Here is a 19854-nt window from a genome sequence, read left to right on the forward strand (position 1 = left end):
CCGGCCGCAGGAGCCCGTCTTGGGCCTGCCCCGCCGCCTCCCCGCCTCCGAAGAGCCCCGCAGGCGGCGCGCTCGCAGCCTCCTCCGGGCCGGCCAGACAGCCAGAGGCGCGCCAGGGGCGGCTCGGCCAGGCTCGGCGGGGCTCGGCGGGCTCGCCCCCGGCCGGGCGCCTGCAGGGGGCGCGGGAACGGCCCCGCCCCGCCGTCTTCCCTCTCCCTCCCGGCTCCCTGGATCCGCGCCGGGAGGAAATGATGTGTTGCTGCCTGGTTAATCACAGCTCCAGACACTCATTGGCCGAGCGCTCCGCAGCCACTTCCTTCTCCTCCTCCTCCCGCTCCTCCCGCTCCGGCTCCGGCTCTTTGCAGCCGCCGCCGCCGCAGCCTGCCCCTCGGCGCTGGGGGAACTTTTCTACTCTCAGTGACCGTCCCCCCGCGACTGCCCCCCGGGCCAGCCCCCATCCGGCCCGCCCCGCCCGCGGCCGTCCTCCCAGCCCGTGCCGCGGCGCCTCGGGAAGTTTATTCCGCCCGCCCTCCTCCCTTTCCTTCTCCTCCGCCTCCTCTTCACCCCGCCTCCCCTCCCTCCCCCGGCTCTTTCCCCGGGGTGGCTGCCGCTGCCGCCGCCGCCGCCGCCGCCGCTGCTGCCAGGCTGCTCTTCGGCCAGCCGCACCGGCCCCAGGGCTGGAAAGCACCCGGCCCCCCGGCACCCGCCCGCCGCTGCCGCCGCCGCCGCTCGGGGACGGCCGCCGGCCCTCAGCCCCGCGGAGTTCCGGGCTCCCTCGCCGGCTGCACCGCCCCGCCCCGCCCCGCGCCGACCTGCAGCGCCCGGCTGGCTAGCACTCCGCCTCCCCCCGGCTCAGCCCCCCGCAGCCGCCGGACAAGAGGTGAGGGCAGGTCGCCCGCCGCGCCAGCCGGAGCCCGGGGGACCGAGGGAGGGGAGAACCTACCGGGAAAAGGGGCAGGAATTGGGGGTGGGAGGGTGGGCGTCTGCGGTGCCTCCCCCTCGCTTTCATTCCTTTCTCCCCCCAAGCCGATTCACTCTCGGTGGGGGAAGCAGCCGCGGAACAAAACTGTCTTGCTGTGGGCCTGAACTGCTGGTGGGATGTGGGAGAGGGCAGAGGCATGGAGTGGGGTGGTCTCGGGTTTGCAGTGTGTGTGCCTGTAGTGAACTCCTTCAGGGTGTGCGCCTCTGACTTGTAAATCGATCTGGCCGCCTGACCACGGGGCTCACCTTCCCAGCTGAGCTTGGTAGAGAGTCAAGGGATGGGCAAATCACCCCCACCCTCAAAATATCCGTCTCTTCCAAGAGGAATTTTCTGCTGGAGAGACAGCCAATAAACTCTGCTCAACGCCCTCCCTCCCTCCCTCCGTTCTTCCTAGCTGCAGTTTCAAAAAGCTTCAAAGCCAGGAATGTGGGATTCATCTTCCGATCCCCAGAAGGCAAATGTGGTTACAGATGTTGCACGGTACTTTGCCAAGTTTAAAGCCCTTCCTTCAACACTGTAACCAAAACAGTGAGGCCGGAGCCGTGGATGCTCTGGGGAGAGAGGTGGGCCTCTGCCGTGCTGGAAGCACTCACTTCCGTCGGGTTCTAGACTGTTTCAGCTCTGTCCAGTTTGTGCTAGATAGGTCTCCCAATCTTCCCCGACCCCCCCCCCCCGCCCCCCGCCCCCCGCCCCCCGCCTTTTTTCCCTCTGGAGTTTTGAACGCTCCTTGCATGGGAGAGAAGCTGTAGAAGAAGCTCCTTAGGGAAGAAAACATTCCACTTAGTAGCAGAAGAAAAGTCTTGGTTAAAAAGTTGAGCTTACTGTGGCTTTGGCAGAGAGGTAGGAAAGTAATTCAATGGATTTGTTAATTTCATTGGGCTTTCTTTTCTGAAGTGTGTGTGATGGAAGTTAGATCGTGAGAGAAGGGACTGATCTCATCCGCATTTTGTATATTTTTGAAAAGAGGCCTGGCATTTAAACACAGACTAGCCCAGTGGTTTTAAAGAATCCTGTTCCAGAGATGCAGACTGCTCTGACAGCCCAAGGAAAGTCGGTGGCAAAAAATAGACACCACCTCCCCTTTCCCCCCAAAAAATTCTTCCTGGAAAGGTGGTGGTAAGAAATTTCAAGAGATGGGCTGATCCAAGTGGCGGGCCTTAAATGGAAACACTATAGTATGTCCTGGCACTTGTCTCTGGAGGTGGGTGGCTGGCTGGGGGCCCGGGCTCTGGCAGCCAGCAGACGCTAGACTTGTGCTGACCTCAGACACTGGCCTCGCCCTCCAGTTTTACAGTATGCTTGAGTGTGAAACATGGATCTTCCCCATTTTACTGATGGGGACACAGGGGTCGTTCGGGAGTTATCTTAGGCCTAGATAGGATTTGGATCACCTGGCTTCTGAGACCAAACCACTTTTTTTTCGTGATTCAGTTGTTTTCTATACTGGAATTAAAAAACAGAAGTCTTTTGAGGCTGAGATGCATAGTCCTTAGGTTGATGGAATTGTGTGTTGGATAATCACATTTCTACCATCAGCCCTTGTGAAGATACTCAAAGGTGGTTAATGATGTTGAAATAAATTCTGGACAGATGAAAAAACAAAGGCCAGGATGGGTTCATTCTCTTCAGTATGGGTGAGATTTACTTGAAGTGGAGAGAGTAGTTTTAGATAAAACTTGATATAGGTAGTGGTTTTACAGCTTTTGTACCCTGGAACAGAGTGATCATTTGAATACGAATAAGTTTCTTGTTACCTCTGAGTAACTTAAAAGGATACTAAGGATGATGGAGGGTAAAGATGGAGGAGTATGCCGTGTTCCAGAATGTGACGAATTAACTTCAGATGTGAGGAATTTAATTCTGTTAATAGTACTGATTGTTTTTCTAAGTAGTGATTTGCCAAATTTGTGCACCTGTCCGTGGAATGGAAAACAGTGACTGAATCGGTAAAGAGAGACTATGCCTCGTTTACTCTAGATTACACAGAACTAGTCCTGTGATGATTGTAATAGGCTTCTAGGTAAGATTGGATTGAGTAGTCCAGCCTTCTCTGGGAGGAAGGGCCGGGGCAGAAGTGGATTTGAAAAATGATCCTGCTATTCAAGGTCACAAGGTGGAGATGGAATCAATGAGGGTATACTATAATTTTAGGCAAACGAGCTGGGGCTAGGAATTGTCCTCTGTGACTGTTCGGCTGTTGGATCCCTGCCTCTTGATTTATTTTTACATGTTAGAAATTAGGGAAATACAAACTATTGGTGGTGGCAAAATCCTTTGATATGTTTTGAGTGAATTTAATGACAGATATGATGATTTGGGGAGGAGGGGACTGGATGTGTGCCAGGCAGTGTGCTCAGATCTTTACACACACTTTTTCATTATATTTTCACAACAACCATATGTTTTATTATTATTATTCCATTCCGTTACAATAAAGAATTGTGGCTTGGCAAAACTGAGTTGCCCTAAGCTGTAGAGCTCATCAAGGGTGGAGTAAGGATTTGAACCAGGAGTTTGTGGGATGCTGGAACCCATGTTCTCGGCTGTTTTTGCCAGTGTTTGCCAAATTTAATTCATTTGTACACTGTCGTCATGAGTTTACCATAATTAAGTCTGTCTCGCTTAGTCTGTTAGTATTTCTCTTTAAAGCAGCAGTTTACCTAAAAAAAAAAAAAAAAGCCTTAAAGACACCGCTTTTTAAGAAGAAACAGTATATCACTGCTGTATTTGGAAAGCCAACTCACTTATAATTATTAGGAGATAATCCTAAAGATGCATTGACACTTAGATTGAAACTCATGTTCTGGATAATGAATTCCTGGGTGTGTGGGGTGTGTGTGCACACGCGCGTGTGGGGTGTGTGTGTGTGTGTGCGCGCGCGCGCTGCAGGCACCTGGGGATATGGGTGGGGTGGAGGAGGTAGGTAGATGAGATACAGTGTTGGTTGATATTCTGGTTTTTGATTGAGTGATGGGTTCATGGGTGCTGATTTTATTTTTAGACTTTATAACCTACATACAGGATATATACTTTTTTGTAAAAAGATTAAGAAAATTAAACACATAACTATTAACATAATGATTACTTGGGGAATATTTCCCTGCACTATATAGACTTAGCTTGGTGCCTGTGAAGTAGGCACACAAGAACTGTTGGCTGATTGACGAGAACTCAAGTGATAATTTTAAAGCATACCCAAATAAGATTGTTGTCATACCCAAGTAAGATGGAGGTGAGCCCCTCTGCCCACCCCCCGCCCATTTTCTCCTGCTTCCACTCATTTCTAGTATCGTGACTAAAAGAATAGCACAGGCTGCTGTGTGGTTTCTCCTGACTGCGGTCATGGGAGAGATGGGCTGGGCTGAGGCTGGCACTTCTCAGTATCACCTTGTCTTATACATCTCGTGCTCAGGACGGGGCAAAGAATACTGTCATGAAGTGTTAAAACGCTTTCATTTTTTTAACCTGGTGGTAAGTGTGACCATTCAGACTGGGGAGTTGGTATTTAAGTTAAATCAGTGCCTGGCTAAAATGTTCACAGCCTTAAACTGGTGAGGCTGGGAAATAAAGCTGTCAAGAGATTTTAATTGGAGGCCACATAGTCTCCTGTTTTATTTTCCCAAGCAAATATTGGGCACTGTGGCTTTATTCCTGGAAATGAGGATTGAATTGGGTTTCCTGGTACAAAATGCCTTCTTTGATCTCTTGGAGTGAAAACTTGCTGTTTCTTTCTGCAGCCAACTCCAGCTCTTAGAAGAACCAAATGGAAGATTTACCTCTTCTCTTTTAGTCCTTAGCCATAGAGTGCCCTAGCTTGCCATGCTAGTTGAAGAATCAGAAGTTCTAAACCGGGATTTGTCTATTGGGAAGACCACTTATGGAAGAGCTTCTTCACGTGGGCGTGACTGGCACATCACAGCGTTTGGTTCAGATAGAAGGTAGTTTTACTTGAACTTATGCTCACAAAATTATTAAGAGGCCCAGCAGCTTCCTTTTTGAAGTTGAAATGAATGTATTTCCCTCTACCCCAATACTCAAACCAGCTGCACGACTGATCAATGTTCTTGTGCTCTTCTGTGTGTCTCTGGAAATCTGGGCTTGTTTATGTGTCTAAAGACTCTTCTGTGATCATGAGAGCTTTGTTTTCCAGAGCCACCACTACTCAGTTGTTTGATTTTTGGGTTTGAGTCTCTGACCAACATTCCAATTTCCCCATTGGAGTTGCTTCACTGTTTGCTCCGGGTATTTGACCTTTATTTCTGTGACTGGGAAAGTGACTTTAAATTTTAGCCTTTCCAGATTTTGTGGAAGTTCATGCAGCAGTTGAAGTTTGTGTTTTGGAGGATGGACTAGGTCAGAGGGACCTATTTAGCACAGATGTCCTGATGGGTTTGTAGGAGTTCAGCTCTCTGATCATAAGGCTAAGTCTTGGCTGTTTTGTCCTTTTCCACACTTTTGGGGAGAACCAAATCCTTTAGGGCTCAGAGTGCTTTCATTGCAAGCATGTGCTTCCTGGATTTTACCTTCTGACATTCTTCTAGTGTTTGGCCATCTTCAGTACTCATGCTGGCATTTGACTGATCTCTTTGGGAGCAAGGACTTGAGGTTATTCATTTCTCTATTTTTAAAATTCTAAAGAATTCAGTTTCTGTCACTGAAAACTTTTCAAATCCTCTTAATGGGCTCCATGTGTCTTATTCATCTTTTGTGTATCTCTTGCACCTTATATAATACCTGGCCCAGACCACACAGTCAGTAAATCATTTTTTAATTGCTAAGAGAATGAATGGATGGTTCATTTATGAAGGGCAAAATAACCCAGTACTCTGGACAATCAGGGAGGTGGTCTCAAGAGATGATGATGCCAGACACAGGTCCTTAAATGTGAGTTTGGGAGCTGGGGACAAAAGACACTCTTAAGTAGAAGGAACTATTGTTTATATCCCTTTATTATGTATGGTATTATAACTTGTACTTAGTGATCTCAAAAGACATTTATTCTTTTCAATATATGTTTCCTTTTGGGATTGTTTTTGAGTTTCAGGATGACACTTCTTTTGAGGGGAAGAATATCTCAACTTATTTTTCCTACCCTGCAGAGCTAGGACTCCTGAAGTACTGTGTATGTGTGGGGCAGTGGGGCGTGGGGCTGGTGCTCAACATTGGTGAATTGACTCCTTGACACTGACTTTCTCCTGTTGCATTTGTTCTCAAACAGTGGACATAGTGGAAATAGTGTGGCAGGCAGTACTCGTGTGAGAGGTGGATGGTGGATGACCTCTTGGGTAAATGGATGGAATCCAAAGTAAACTCCTCTTTCAGTAGGTTTTTAAGGGCTGCTTTGAGTGGGTATCCCATGTAGACCTTTTCCACTTAAATGCTTGATGGCAGGGTGCCTTGCTCATTTGTGAAAGCCAGATAGGCCTTGGTGGTCACCATGCAGTATTGAGACCATTGAAAATAAGACTGCTGTAGTTTTTGTTTCTTTTTTTTTTTTTAGGTAGTTATGGAAGAATTATTGACTGAACTAAAAAGTAACCTTGAGTTTGATGAGAAATGTGCAGAGGGGATAAAGGAAGATAGGGGTGATCTTGGACAAAGCTAAATGTTAGATGTAGGGTGATACTTGGAGTTTGGAGAGCAGGGACTGAGGAAAACGTAAGAAGAAGTTGAGCAAAACTATTCCTGGTCTAGAGGAGCTAGGCTGAGGAGGTATCTTAAACCAAATTCTGAATCTTCACTACTGAAGACTGATGAGTGATGTTACACTCTGGGTGAAACTTGACTGTGCTTGCTCACTCTCTTTAAGTGATAGTTTAATGCTTATAGGCAAATATCACTAAGAGCTAGAGCTTTTGAGCTTGTAATTGATGTCAGGAACTTAAACAAGATAGAAATATATGGAGGGACCACTACAATATTGTAAAGTAATTAGCCTCCAATTAAAATAAATTAATATAAAAAAATAAATACTGTCATGTCATCTTTCTCACACATTTCCTAACAGAATGCTTTGTATGCATATAGTTGCTCAATAAATGTGTTGATAATTTGCATCAGTCTTAAAAAATACAGACTACTGAATAAATTAAACAACCAGCCTAACAACAACAACAAAAAAGAAATATATGGAGGGAAGAAAAAGTGAAGGTGGTTTTCTAAAGTGACCTTTACCTTCCTTTCTGGGAATAGGAAATGGTAAGGGAAAAATATGCCAAATGATAATTTTTAATATGCTTTTTTGAACCTGAAGAACTGAACTGTTGTGCACAACAGGTTTCAAGAACAGACATTCTCTTATTTTATGAGTATGGCCTAGTTAAAAATGGAAAATCTTAGTCCCCAGAGATTATATAAACACGCACGTTCTATTTCAATGTTTGAAAAACATTTTTGACTCTTGGTATTTCATTTTACATCCTGACCAAGTACATACACGTGCATACACGTGCATATTAAAGATAATGCTGAATTACACATTTTACAGAACAATGTTGCAGTGCCTTCTAATTTCTAATTCAATTTTTGTTACAAAATATTCTGATCTCTATCTAGTAAACTGATTTCACAACTTGCTAATGGGTTCTAACCAGCAGCTTGAAAAAACCTGTTCTAGGTATTGTGAAAATCAGCCGTAATTCGTTTATTGAATATTTGCTAATCTGGGTGAGAATTTTGTTTTTCTTCTTGTATGAGCCTTAGTCATTCTACAGATGACCCACACCCCTTTGCTCCCCCACCTTCCCCCCCGACCCCGACCCTGTTGTTCTTTTCTCTGTGTAGGGTCTTTGATTGTTTTTCCAGATCAGGTTAAAGTGACTACTATGGATTTTGGACCAGCTTCAAGAGTGCATCATTATCTTGATCCCAACCAACATCGAAGGTGGGGCTAATTGATTTAAACTGGTGGCAGGAGCCATTTAGCTCCCTGTTTATTTAGATTATATTTGAATGAAAAGGTGACTTTTCAGTAATAAGGGGACAGCAGGTAACATGCCCCAAAAGGATGAGAGAGAGGTGGGGAAGGTAACCCTGTACATTTATTGTTCAGAATGCAACACGGGATTAATAGGGGACAGCTCTTTGCATTAAAAGATGTAAGTAAGAGCATAAATCCCATGGTAGCAACCATCGTTGTTGTCATTGTCCTTATCATTAACATTTCCTTGCCTTGCTGCTGCTGCCACTTCGTCTTTTCCCCCTTCTTTGTTCTTCATTTATTAAACATTTATCAAGTTCACTAAAAAGCCAAGTTGATCTCAAGGGGCACATGAGTAAAGGTTTGAAGAATTGCACATGTAACTATAAAGGGCAGAACTCCCAAGTATTTTGGTCACAAGATACAGAGGGATAAGGATAGACCAACTCCTTTGAGGAAGTAGCCTTGGAAAGAGGTACCATTTTGATGCTATCATTTGGAGAGGTATCTCTTATGTATACGGGTAGGTTATGGAACAGGCAACATTCCCAAAGCAGGGAGTGGGGTAAGTAAATATGAGGTAGCTGGCTTTTGTTTAAGAGCCTAGTTGGAAAACACAGAAGTGTACATATTTTTAATCACTGGAATCAGACTCAGTGCCTTGAGGTATAGCTTCTTGGAGAGGCATTAAGACCTGAGACATTGCAAAGGAACAGCAGACTCTTTTCTTCCAGTTTGCACTAATTTCAGGGCCAAAGTGTCCTGAGTAGAATGGCCAGTGTTATTTAAATGATTATATTGCATACCCTGCCCCTCTCCCACTTTTTTTTTTTGGCTAAGCAAATATGGAAATTAATAAAGTTAAAAAGCTGTTTGCAATGTGACTGGAGTACCTGAAGGTCAGCACTTTAGAAGAAAATTTAGACTGAGAGTCAAATTATGGTTTACTTTGAATGCCAGGCTGAAGGTTTTAGACTTAATTTTTAGAGAGCATCAATAACATAATAGTAGCTGTGAAGGAGGCCCTGATCAGGCTCTTTGTTTGCATTCTCTCATTCAAGGATCACACAACTCCATGCGGTTAGTTCATCTTATTATCCTCATTCTACAGAAAGAGAAACTGAGACTTAAAGGGGTGACGGAAGAAGTCTGAGTTCCCATGTCTGAGCTTTAATCCGGGCTATGCATCCCCATGTCGTCATGCTGTAGAGCATAGCTTGAAAACTGAGGGTTTCTGGGCTGAATCCACCTTGCAGTTTTGTCCTGCTTGATATTGCATTCAAAACATTTTTTTCAAATGGTTGCCAACATTTAAATAGGGGGAAATTTCGCACAAAAAAGTCCAAATTTCCACCTACTCCTGCGGAATTGTGAGCTCTGGCAGCAGCAGGCCTCTATTCCTGCAGGAAACCTGTGATCGTGTCTGTCTGAGGGGATGTGCTATGTTCGCCAGAGTCCTGGCTCATCCTGTTTTTCCCCCAGGTACTGAGGCCCAGCCTCAGTTGCTATTTATTGTTTATTTCTTCAGACTCCTAACCAGCCTTACTGCTATATGCTAACTGCATTGTCCCTGTAGACATGAGTGTGAGACCCCTGTCATATAGCCTTCTGTTGGTGATCAGTCTAGTGATGAGGGTAGATGGCCAGAATCTAAGAAGAAATGAAAGTAGAATTATGGTTTTGACTTTGGGCTGGAGAAGCCATAGATTAATTAAATCATTTTTGTGAAGAGAGGGAGGGATGGGTAGTGGGCAAGTATATCTAACTTTTGGAACACCAGTGACTAGGAGAATGGTGTTGATCTTAAAGCAGAAGGTTAGTAAGGACCTGATTTGAGATGGGGTGTGGTATTGGCATTGAGGTTCTGGTGGGACATGGATACAGAAGAGGGCTTGTTTGAGTCTAGTGAGGAGTTGGAAATACTATACTGGAACCTTGGAAATAAGGACTTGAAGCTGTGGGAAACGATGGAAGTGCCTTTTGGAAATGGGAAAACATGGGCTAAGATCTGAATGATAAATGATGAAGCTACAAACAGTTCAAAGTCTCTTATTGACTTATTTTTTTGGGGTCAAGTGCACCCTGTCTTGCAAATAAACCAAATGTTTATCTGAACAAGGGAGTACAATAACAGTCTTCAGCTTTTGGACATGGGAACTGATGAACATCTGCTCATAGAATCAAAGGCAGATATACTTTTTGATTAGTGACACCTTTAACTTACGTTTATGCCTATTTTACTAAGCCTTATTTAGCTGAAAAGAATTCAAGCAATGATTTTTTTTTTTTTTTAATTGTATCACCGATGACCTGAGATTGGGGGAAAAAGTCAAAAGAGAATGGTTCAGTTTGGGATTTATTCTTGCCTTTATCCAGTTTAGAATGGAATGTCCTTTTCAAATTCAGAGGAGTTTTTTCGCCTTATCTTGGCTTGTTTGTTTAGGATTCCCTCCAACTCATTGTTACTTAATCAGCTACATCCACCTCAGCTACTCTCCTTCTCCCCTGGTTCCCTTTTAATCCTTAAAAGTTCCATTGTTCTAGGACATTCTAAGCCTAGGTTGAGTGATCTTTTTCAGGTGTGGGTATTGAACATGGAAATCTTCCAGGAGAGCCTTTCTTTTATTCTCAGAAAGATTTTTGTCTTGGATATTTCAGTCTCCATTTTGGGCCATCTTACTCTTTATTTATTTTTTCTCAAATTGGAGTTTTATTTCTAATACACACATAGATTTATTTCATTACATGTACATGTTAATATGCGTTCTTACAGTTTTTTTTTTCTGGTGTCCCACCAGAACCTCAAAAATAAATTTTTCTTCCCTGCCAGTCCAGTGGTTAAGACTCTGTGCTTCCAGTGCAAGGGACACAGGTTCAATCCTGGGTCCTGGCCACCCCCCAAATCATTTTTATTCATTATAGTATTTCATGTTTTAGAAACCAATTTTGTGTTATGGTACATGTGCTCATGGTAAGACTTGAAGTACGGGAAGGACATACAGTGGAAGGTACCTTGTTCTTCAGCCTTCTGCTTTCCCTTTCTGGAGAAAAACCATGATTAAAACTAACTGTGTATCCTTCCAGTGATAGTCTCTGCATTTACAAACTGATGTGTTTTTCCTATATCATAAGTGTTTCATATTGTGCACATTTCAATTCTATACCTGACTTTTTTCCTTTAACTTACCTTGTCAATGTTCTGCTATCGGTACCATCCAGTCTCCTCATTCTTTTGAAAGGTACTTCATTGTGTGGCTGTATCATAATGCATTCAGCCAGTCTTTCACTTGTTATTTTAGGTAACATTATGTGTTACAATGTTGCAGTGACTATCTTTACATTTACTACTATATCTACATATTGATTTATATATAGATGGATATGTAGATCTGAAACCGTGTAACTCAGATCCATCTGTCTATCTCTTGGATGTGCTCTGTGTGTGTTGTGCTAAGTGGCGTCAGTCGTGTCCGATTCTTTGTGTCCCTATGGACTGTACTCCACCAGGCTCCTCTATCCGTGGCATTCTCCAGGCAAGAATTCTGCAGTGGATTGCCATGCCCTCCTCCAGGGGATCTTCCCCACCCAGGGATCGAACCCATGTCGTGTATGTCTCCTGCTTTGACAGGTGGGTTCTTTACCTCTAGAGCCCCCTGGGAAGCCCTATCTCCTGTATATCTGGGGGTCAATATCTAGAATTGGAGTTGCTCAATTAAAGGATATTTACATTTGAATTTACAGTTTAGGTTGAAGCACAATGGCATGGTGGAAATGAGAAAGTAACCCATAAGACTCGAGCACTAGTCTGTTGTCTGGTGTAAACCAGTGATGTGGTTCCCAAAAGTCACTGTATCAACCTTTTTCTTTGTGGCATTTTTCTCTCCTCATCTGTCAGGAAGGGCACAGACTCAGCTATTTCTGAAGTTTAATAATTTGCTGATTCTCTTCCAGTTGTCTTCTGTTTTGGCTGTTCCAGTAAATGGAGCCTGATGACTTTTTCCCCCTATATAATTTTGAGTCTGTAAAGAATCCTGGGCTTTGGGAGCCTTACTAACCACAGCTTTACTTTGATTGTTTTAAAGCACTGTGTCTGGTTTGTGCTTTATGTTAAAAGCAGAGCTTACGTAGTTGGTTCTCTCTCTCTCTTTCTCTCTGAAATACGGTGAGTGATAAGTAGGCCTTTAGTGACAAAGAAACTCATATAGTCAGCTTTTTATTATTGATCAAGAATAGAGCCAATGGATTTTTAGACTTAGGGAAAAATGTTTTATTTTTGTAATAGCATTTTTAAAAAAGCAATGGGTCTATGATAGACAATCTTTAAGAAACAGAAAAATTTTATGGAACAGGCCAGAGTGGACTGCTTTAACTCTTTCAAAGTATTTTATAGTATGAAGAAAGTAAAAGAGGGGATTGTTTAAAATTTTGAGATATTTAGCTGGTATAGTTTAATAAGATGATTGGATTCTTGGTGGTTACCAAATTAGATGTACTTAAAAATTCAAAACCAAGTAAATAAAATGTAATATAAAATTCATGTTTATTCCCTGTACTTCAGTAGTTTTTTGGAATTGGCTTCCCTAAAATTAAGCAACATGCTTGGATTATTTCACTTGAAAGACTTGGAAATTTTGGGCTGCTAATATAAATGTAATTATTCTGGAAAAGATTTTGAGCCCCTGGTTACTCATCAAAAAAAAAACAACTCTTACTAAAGCTCTTTGAGTATACAAATTTATTCAAGTCTCTGTAAAATAGTAAAAAAAAAAAAAAAAGAATCTAAATGTTCTACAGTAACCTATAAAGGTTAGGTATATATGCACAAAAACTATATATGTGTGTATGCATACACACACATTATGAATAACATGGAAATTATGTATAATCACAAAATATTAGGTGAATTTCCAGGGACAGATCTCACCTTAAAAGCTACCCTCTCAGAGACTTTTCTTGGCTATTCCATGTAGTTAGTGCTCTCTTTTCTGTATCTTGCATGTACTACTATATATATAATATATGTATGTATACATATACATATGTATGTATGCATATGTAATGCACAGCATATATATCGTGTATACATAATCAGTATATCTGTGGTTAAATACCAAGAGCAGGAACTGTGTCTGTCTGATAATCCCTGTGTTCATGTATCCTGTCCCTAGTACAGTGTATTGCCTTATGCATTGTAGGCATGAAGAAAATTTTGGAATAAATAGATTGGCCATGGAGGTTATACAAAACAACATTGAGTAGAAAAAGCAGGACACTATAAAACAGTGTAATTCCATACACACAAATTATGTACAATTCCATAAACATAAAGCATAGTACAATTCAGGTTTGTAGTTGTATACTAGATGGACATAGAAAAAAAAAGGCTAGTAGGAAATAAACCGGAATGTTAAGAATTATTATCTCTGGGCTGTGTGGGTCGTGCATAATTTTGAAGAGGAAATTTTTAGATGCAGACGGGTAAAGTAACTGGAAGATTTTGCACCTCGATAATATATTTTACCCTTTGCGTGTTAAAGGTGGTCACCTTACCTAAAATGATATATTACAATACTGTGGCCTTTTCTCCTCTTGAGTAAAATGTACTCCATCTCGGTAGTGTGACAGGTTTTATATCTACTTTAGAATTAAATTATGATCTGAGAGTTGCAGTTTTAAGTAACTGGTTTTAATTTCATATCAGTTAAAGTAAAAAGGTATTGAAAGTATATTAGATCTGGTACAAGTGTCTAATTATAATTATTGACACATTTTCAAATGCTCTCTTAAGTGTGATACATTGCCCATGATTTTGACAGCTGTGACTGCATTAAACCTGCTGGAGTAATCTTTTTACAAAGGTTTGTTTAAACTTAGAATTGTCGAAAGGATTTTCCATAAAGTGGATGAATGCACATGTAGAAGTCAGTGCTGTTTCATTTCCCATGATGCCTAGTGATTTTAGTCTGTTAAATGTTAATCAGAAGATTTTCTGGATTTCGTTTCAAGAAAATTGGGAATTGTTTTGTATCCTATAACAAATAGGTGATGATAATCCATTGTGATTTGACTCTGCAATGATAGCATAAATTCTGCTTGTTTCTCCTGCTGAAGATCCTCAACCACAAAACTTGAAGCCTAAAATTTGATTCTGCTAACAACCTTATTTTTAAAAAGTCTTCCCTGGACCAAGATCATGCATCTCTTTTATTGTATAGCCACTCCTTCCTTCTACATAGATTTGTTGACTAGCTACTTTGTGCCAGGCGCTGAGCATGTAGAGACAGACAGGCTGTTAGAGAGCTTAGCTTGGGAGAGACAGAAAAATGGTGAAGCCATAACAGTGTAGCACCAGAATGGAGCTATAAGCATAAAGTTGGGATGTGTGGTTCTGTTTGAAAGGGCAGCACAGTCATCTTCTCAGGACAGTGATGTTCTCAAGCATCTTAAGAGATGGGTGGGAAGGCATCAGGTGGGAAAAGGGCTTTTGAGGCACAGAGGCTTATAGGAAAGACAACATCCTTTAGAGCTGAGAGTGACCAGAGCCCTACTGCTTAAGTGTGGTCCTTGGATTAGCAGTTCAGTTTAGTTCAGTCGTTTCTGACTCTTTGTGACCCCATGAACTACAGCACGCCAGACTTCCCTGTCCATCACCAACTCCCGGAGCTTGCTCAAGCTCATATCCATCGAGTTGGTGATGCCATCCAACGAGTCAGATTAGTAGTAGTGGCATCATTTGGGAGTTAGCATCACTAAAATTGCAGTCTCAGGCCCACCCCAGTACTACTGAATCAGAATCAGCCTTGCAGCACTATCTCCAGGTGATTTGAATGCTTCTAAAAATTTGTAAAACAATAGAACACAGAAAGGGATAAAAGATGGGAGAGCTAGAAAAGGAGACAGACTTTTTTTTTTTTTTTAACGTTTTGACCGAACCTTGTAGCATGTGAGATCTTAGTTTCCCAACCAGGGGTCGAACCTATGCCTCCTACAGTGTAAATGGAGAGTCTCGATCACTGGACCATCAAGGAAGTCCCTTGGGCTTTTTTTTTTTTTTCCCCCTAAACAGGAGGTTGATCATGAAAGAAGTGACATCATGAGATTGACTTTTTCCCAGAATTTCCTGGAAGTACAAGTGAGGCAACATTTAACAAAAAGTTTCTTGAATCCTCATACAGTGCTCCCCAACAAAGGCTCTCATATGAGCTTGAGAAATGCAGGCTATGTCCTTCTGTCAGACAGTGTAAGTGACTAGAGTATGTTGGAAGTTTTGGGAAGCTGGCAATGAGGAAAACCATAAACTTAATCATCTATCCTGGGATATCCCTGGAGTCTTTCCAGTTTATTCCACAGTGGAACCCTTTATGGCTGCACAGCTGTTCACACCCCAGGGAGAGGGGATAGTACTTTGCTGAACACATTTTGGGAAAGACTAGCACTCATTCCCAAATTTCAGACACTGCCTCATCTGATGAGTAGGGTCACCCACTGTCCTGATTTGCCTGTGATGAAGAGCTATGCCAGGATCTTCAGTGCTAGAGCCCTGGACAAACCAGGAGAGTTGAGCACCCTTCCTATCTGTTTACCATACCTTTGACTAACGCATTTTTAAAAAATGGTCTCAAGCCTTTTCCCTGAAATACTTGTCTCTCAGGCTCATTCTAATAGAGTCGTTCCCAAATTCATCTGCACATTGGAATTTCCAAACCTGATGCTCCAACCCCCACCCCCACCCCCCGCCAAGGTTGTGATTTAATTGGTCTGGGATGTACCCAGAATTTTTAAAGGTTCCCCACATTATTCTAAGGAGCATGATCGTTTGTTCAAAACAACTATACTTGTGGAAATGCAGTCTCGATGTGCACCTTAAGGTTTTGCTATGTAATAGGAGAAACATTAACTATTGAAAAGTGACAAAATGAAGACCCATGGAGCATTATGTTGGGGGGACCACCAGTCAAACATGTCTCACTTTGCAGAACACTTACGTGGAGCCAGAGGGAACAGCAGTCTGGTTAAGAACTGGCGACACATGTGGCTGGAGAGGATGGTGGTGATTTCAGGGCTGCTGAGGTGGGCGAGTCACTGATCTGATCCCGGTGAGGTAGGAGGAGGAGAGTCTCAGGTCACGGCAGGAGTGGATAGACGGTGAAAGCAGAGCAGAATGGGGGGTGCGGGGAGTGCTGGATGGGGCCAGGCTCAACTCCGCTAGTCCTGCCTGAGCTTCTCTGGGACATCCAGGGGGAGCTGTCAGAAGAGCCTTCATAGCTCAGGAGAAAAGGCTGAGCTGGATTCCAGTGAGAGCCTGTGTAGGTCCAGGCATGAAGTTCAAGGTGGGGAAGCAACCTGCCTGGAGAGAAGGGCTGAGAGAGTGATCCGCCACAGGTCCATGGGATGTGTGCCGAGAGAGGGACCCTGAGTCTGGAAAGCGGAGGAGTGGGTGGGATGCCCAGGGGAGTGTCTTTTTCACCCACTTGGGGGAAGGGAAGGGAAGGGTAGTCCTGTGACCCAAACAGATAAGGGTTCTCCAGGGCAGTTTGTTTTGGTAATTTAGGCTAGTTCTGTTTATGTAAGCTTAGCATGAGCCAGGAAATGAGATTAGAGGGGTTGAGAGGGAGGAGACTTGCTCGCACAAATGACTCTAGAAGTTCTAACTGCAGAAGAAGCCTGGCATAGTATGGGGTGTTAGGGAGTAAATCTGGGTTTGTTTGAGGAGTAGTCATCTCTGTGGTTACTCATGGAAGTTATTTCAACAAGGAGTAACGATTACAAGGAGTATTCAGATATTCACAGAAAAATTGCCAGAGCTCTCTGGGGCCCCATAAGACTGCTTTACTTTCAAGTCATAACCACACACCTTTTCTCCCCTTTTCTTACTGTTTGCCGGACATAACAATGCCGGATTCTGAATTTGTGTGTTTATAACTGTCTTTTTTTTTTTTAATGGCAATGATAAGGCAGCATGTGATTAATTGGGCCCATGTAGCTTTCATTTGTGGAGTGCTTTGCAGTTTACTAAAATACCACCACATCTTATATGAGCCTTTAGATAACCTTTGTATAGAAGGCATGGCCAAAATTAATATATTCTATTTTACAGGGGAAAGAAAAAATCCTGAAGTTTAAATGTGTTGAAGACTTGTCCATGATTAAAGATGGATCCAGGATGGAGTCCTGGTCTTCTGGTGCAACATTTCTTCCGTTATATTTGGAGAGGGAAGGGGGTGGAAAGTGTGTCCTTTTTAAAAAAAAAATTAGTTTGTAACTTCCCTGAGGATATAGACCTTGTGTTCACTGTTGAAGTTGTTTCCCGACTCTTCCACGACTCCTCCACTCGCCTCTATTTAGGGCCCTTGGGAGGTGGTGGTGGTGGTGAACAGAAGTTCTCTTTGGCCCAAGCAGCCCACTTTCAAGGCCTTCACATTGGTCTTAATACTACTTCTGAATGACAGAGCCCAGAAGTACACCAACAGGATTGAAAGAAGGCGTCCTGGATCATACAACTTTGAACTTTTGTCTCATTACTGGACCATGTAATTATCTTGAGACCAGCCCAATAATATTGCCTGGCATGTTTTGTAAATATTTAAAACATACACAGTTTTTGTCACTGAGTTTTGGCATTTCTTTATATAATACCAGAAGGCATCACAGTGGAAGAGGCCCAAACCTCTCTGGACTTCAGAGGGGCCCTCCTCTGTGTATGAGATACTTTGATGAGCTGAGTGGAGGGATGTGGAGATGAATCAGCCCCTGGCACAAAGCTTGCAGCTTCACTGAAAGCTGATCTTGTTTTGTAGCTCCTACAGGTCACACAGTGGGCACTCAATAAATACTTGTTATTTTGAATCAAGGGAGATGTTATTTTGTGTTACGCATTCTCTATTTTATCACAATGGACCACTGCCAATTTTTTTTTAAATTATCTTTCCCATGAGTCATTAAAGATCTAGTGTTAGGATTTGGGGAAGGGGAATGATGATGAAAGAGAGTAAAGAAATGGAATCAGCAATTTTTAAGACAAGAGAGGAGACGTTTTGAATAAGCGGTGAAAAGTTGAAAGCAGGGAGTTAGTTGCCCAGGGGAAGTGGAAAGACATGGAAGCTGTTTTAAAAGAGCACATTGAGGGGAGATGAGGATGAGACAGGAGTCATTCGAATCTGATGACGTCTTCAAGGGGAAAACTGAAGGCCTTTTTCAACCTTAATTACAGCCACAGGACAGAAGCATATTAGAGCACTTTTTTTCCCCTGCCTCTACGAAGGGCAAGTAGTGGATAACCCCTTTTCTAGAGTCATGTCTAAAAAATCTGCTCTTAAGATGACTTTTTTTTAGGGTGTCATGGCTTGAGGAAAAAAATATAAAAATTTGACTCCCTTGTGTGTATTTACATTAACATTTCAGGCTACTGGTTTATTATGAAGCAAGGAACTTTTTAGTCATTGAGGAGATTTCAGTGGATGAGTTAATGTTTGGTCATCAGAAAATGTATCATTAGAGCTTGTTTCTCTTGAGAAAAAATATGAGTCAGATGGAGCACCAAGTCATTTCTCTCACTTAATTCAGCCACTGTCCTGCTGAAGGACCATCACCTCACAAGGATAATTCAGACAGTAATGACCACCGGTGGATTTTACAGTTTATAAAGCCTTTCCCCCAAGACCACCCACAGTTCTGCTCTGATTCCTGTATTAAAAGTTGGCATTTCTGCTGAGGGAGGCTCGAGTGAGTTGTTTTTCTAGGGAGGATGCTTTAATCAGTTGATAACCCGAATTACCATCTGCAAGTCTGAATGAGATGTTTTATTTGGTGAGAGGTCCACCAGTTGTTCATTGGCGTTTATGAAAAATATTAAAAGGTAGTAAATGAACCCGTGACATTGGGCAGTGTGAAGTTGCTTTCACAGATAAACACTCTGCTGTGTGTTCTGTGTTTGCCAATTCTATTCGTTCTTTTCCTCTCTCTTCGCTCTTGACCCTGGAGTGATTTCTATGTTGTGTTCCTTTTTGCTGGTGACTGGGATAATCACCAAAGCTTTGTGCAAATGTCTAATTAACTAGACATATGTCCATGGGAAATGGATGTGAAATGTCGGAAGTAAAAAATGCTTCCATTGTCTTTTTCTTAAACTCTTTTATCGTCTATTTGACTCATGCTTTTATCTGTGTATTTTTTTTGGGGGGAGCGGATACCAACTGTGTGATACGCCTTGTACTGATATGTGTTGGTAACACAGGAAGCAAAGGTGCTATTCCTGGCCTCAGGAGAATTCCCCAGCTTAGTAAGGGAGACACATAAGTTAGCGGTTCTAGTACAGGCTGGCAGGTGCTGTCTGTCACAGGGGCGGGCAGAAGATGGAGCGAGTCCAGAGGGGGAACACCTAACCAGCTTTGGGAGGAGGAATGTAGAGAAGGTTCCAACTTAAAGGAGGTTATTAAGTACACACTTTAAGTAGAGGGGCTTCCTTGGTGGCTCAGTAAAGAATCCACCCGCCAATGCAGGAGACACAGCTTTGGTCCCTGATTCGGGAAGATCCCACATGCCATGGAGCCACTAAGCCCATGGGCCCCAACTATGGAGCCTTTTCTCTAGAGCCCAGGAACCACAACTACTGAAGCCCACGTACCCCAGAACCTGTGCTCCAGAATAAGAGAAGCCATCACAGTAAGAGCATGCCCACCATAACTAGAGAAAAGCCTGCATAGCAATGAAGACCCAGCACAGCCACAATAAATGAGAAAACAATTTTAAAAAAAGACTAATTACCAAAGCATTAAAAAAAAAAGAAAGAAAAGAATAAGTGGAACTAAGCCTAACTATGTAGGGGCAGAAATATTCTAGAGTAGGGAACATGTAGTCTAAAGGTAGAAGGCGTAAGGAGAGTGTGGTACATGCTGGGCGTGGCAGGTAATTGAGTTTTTAACTGTAGCTTAGGGTACATGTGGGAGCTGATATG

At 43.0% G+C, this 19854-nt stretch overlaps 1 protein-coding gene across 2 annotated transcripts in view; it reads left to right on the forward strand.

The window, feature by feature from the left end:
• The first annotated feature begins 366 nt into the window (after positions 1-366).
• The window catches only part of ACVR1 (activin A receptor type 1), a 131368-nt gene continuing 111880 nt past the window's right edge, over positions 367-19854 (forward strand). The window contains exon 1 of one of the 2 annotated variants that reach the window (XM_070767663.1): positions 367-880. The gene's annotated coding sequence lies outside the window, so the exon portion shown is untranslated. The remainder of the gene's footprint in view (positions 881-19854) is intronic. The other variant, XM_019972459.2, reaches the window with a different exon arrangement.

This window comes from Bos indicus, chromosome 2 (genome assembly GCF_029378745.1).
Source record: "Bos indicus isolate NIAB-ARS_2022 breed Sahiwal x Tharparkar chromosome 2, NIAB-ARS_B.indTharparkar_mat_pri_1.0, whole genome shotgun sequence".
In the NCBI taxonomy this organism is placed as follows: Eukaryota; Metazoa; Chordata; class Mammalia; order Artiodactyla; family Bovidae; genus Bos; species Bos indicus.